This window comes from Tupaia chinensis, unplaced genomic scaffold (genome assembly GCF_000334495.1).
Source record: "Tupaia chinensis unplaced genomic scaffold, TupChi_1.0 Scaffold000678_1, whole genome shotgun sequence".
In the NCBI taxonomy this organism is placed as follows: domain Eukaryota; kingdom Metazoa; phylum Chordata; class Mammalia; order Scandentia; family Tupaiidae; genus Tupaia; species Tupaia belangeri.
The window spans coordinates 1210261-1213012 of record NW_006160202.1 but is presented as its reverse complement, the minus strand read 5'-3'; the positions used below and the strand labels follow the sequence as shown (position 1 = coordinate 1213012).

Sequence of the window (2752 nt, the reverse complement as noted above, 5' to 3'; positions counted from 1 at the left end):
TCAAAAAAAAAAAAAAAAAAATCTCTTGGCTGCCTTGGCTGCCAATGACCTCCCATGACAAAAACTCTTAACTGGTGCCTAGCCTTCACCCAGATGTCAAGAAGAAAATGAAAAACAAAAAGGAATAGACATCTTTGAATGAGCAACTCTATCTCTGGTTCCAATAAGGATTGCTAATGCTTATTACTTGATATTTTTTTAAGTGATATGCTAGAACCTGCTTATTTTATTTCTTGCTTATTATGTCTTCAGGAACTTTGTGAAACAGTTATTTAACTTTTGGTAGCTTAAATCAGCCATGACAAGAGGGTTTTCACTATGAAAACTGGCCAGCTACAAACTACTCAGTGTTCTGCCTCTCCCCAGCCAATCAGGTTATTTAACATTTACCAGCATACTTCTGTTGACTCTCACAACTCTGTATTATTATTTTCCTTTTAATAGGAAGAAATAGAAGCAAAGGGAGTTTAAATAATTTGCTCAAGGCAGTGTAACTAGTAAGCATTGGTGATGATCTATGAGCCTGAATGGATGGTTGCAGACTGAACCAACCATAACCATCATCTCCCTGCGGGAAAGATAGGGCCAAGAGAGACCAACCATACCTCTTTGATGTGGAGCTCTTTTCCAACTGCCTTCCTTCTCAGTCTAGGGAGAAGTCAGTCTCCGTTTTAGTGGCACTTGAAGTAGAAAGGTTGCAGGGGTGGTGGTGGAAGGAGGGATCCCAGGACTCCTACCTATCCCATGGAGAGAAAGAGCTTACTAATTCTGCTAGGGCCCTAGGGTCCCATAGCCCACAGACAGTCAATTAGCCAGTAATTGTGATAGAAGGGAAAGGAAATATTTAGAGAAAATATGTCAGCAATCGTCATCACTGTGGTAGGTAAAAAGGTCACCTATATTTTCTGCCAACAGGAAGAACAAAGGCAATATCTTTCCTCCCCACCACCTCCAGTGAGTCCCAGGTATTCAGATATTCTTGAACTTCTGACTTACCCATTCAGACACATACTTTTTTCTTTTCTTCAATATATATATTTTACTAGAGAGAGACAGAGAGAGAGAGGGGAGGTGAGAGAGGAAGCCATCAGATCTTGGACTTGAACCATGGTTGGCCATGTGGAAGTCCAGCCCCTTTAACAACCATGACACCTGCTGGCCCCTATTTTTTTTCCCTTTAAATTTATTTATTTTTTACATTAATTAACTATATATCATTACAGCATACAAATGAATTTGGCCCCTAGTTTTTAAGCTGCTGGATCTGGGACTTCCATAGCACCTGCAGTTAGCCATATGGGATCCAGCTTTCCATGAATGGCACTTAACAACTGCACGACAGGACTGACTCTATATAATTTTTTTTTTTCTTTGGAGAGATTTTCACTGTAGGGCGTGTGTGCTCGCCAGACAGACAGAGAGAGACAGGGAGGCCCGGCGTGAGTTTTAAGCCACCGGGTCCAGGACGCGAACCGTGCTTGACTACATGGGAGTCCAGTGACATAGCCATTACGCTAACTGCTGGTCCCAAGGCACGCACTTTTTAAAGTTCTCAATGTCCTCCTTTTCTATTAGTTCTTTCCTTTGAGTTGGAACACACTGTAGTAACACAGAGCTGTAAAACCCTGAGGTTGTAAGAGAACCTAGGACATTTAGTATAATCCTCGTATAGCTGAACCACTAGTGTACCTATCCCCAATTACAGTGGCACATGTGGGGCCAGCTAATAAACGGAACCTGACCCAGGTCCAGATCACATGGAAATCCTGGGTCCATGGACCTACCTGGCAATTATTTCTGCAGTCCCCAAATGTATAATTAGAATGCCTGTACTTGGTAGTTGGCAGAAATCTCCACACTGATTCTTTGCATTGTGAAGTAAGAGCTACAGTTTTTTTTTTTTTTAAACGAGAGAGAAGGAAAGAGAGAGAGAGAAAGTGAGAAAGCAAGCCACCAGGTCCAGGACTCAGCCATGTGGGAGTCCAGCATCCTTGACCACCACGCCACCTGCCGGTCCTAAGAGCTATAGTAGTGAGAAAGGCTGGGCCAAAGACCTAAATACAGCATCCTTGACCACCACGCCACCTGCCGGTCCTAAGAGCTATAGTAGTGAGAAAGGCTGGGCCAAAGACCTAAATATATACCCTCTTTTCAAAAAAGACACTCAATCAAGAACAATATCAGGATCTAAGAGAAAGGGCAGAAACTGATGTTGCCTTTAAAGAATGCAGATGTAGTTGTCCCTATCACATCCCTCGTTTAATTCACTAGCCTGGTCACTACAAAAATTGGGAAGATCTTGAAAGATGACTAAATTACCACAAATTCAAACAAAGAATCGCTGTAATTTAACTTTTCTCTCTGATTAGCATGGGTTTGGGTCCATGTTATGTGGCTATTGATTTGGCGAATGTGTTGATTTCTCATGTGTACATATTCTCACCATGGATAATTTTCTCTTTTGTTTTTCAAATTTATTTTATTTTAATTTAATTATTATTTTTTATTGTCACTGAATATGTATGGTTGCTAGAGACAGAGAGAGAGACTCCAACGGGGAATGATCACACCACAATCCCTTTTCCTTTATTCCTCTTTCCCATCAGGGTTTTGGGCATCATGCACATGGGCCTGACATGTTTTGTATTCCTCTTTCCCATCAGGGTTTTGGGCATCATGCACATGAGCCTGACATGTTTTGCTTAAGCATTATTTTAACTTCATTTATTATTATTTTACAATTTTACTAGAG

The 2752-nt window shown here is 41.2% G+C and overlaps 1 pseudogene; it reads right to left on the bottom strand.

Moving 5' to 3' along the window:
• Nucleotides 1-1872, bottom strand: part of LOC102480777 (guanine nucleotide-binding protein G(q) subunit alpha pseudogene) — a 7271-nt pseudogene extending 5399 nt beyond the window's left edge.
• Between the last annotated feature and the right edge of the window lie 880 nt (nt 1873-2752).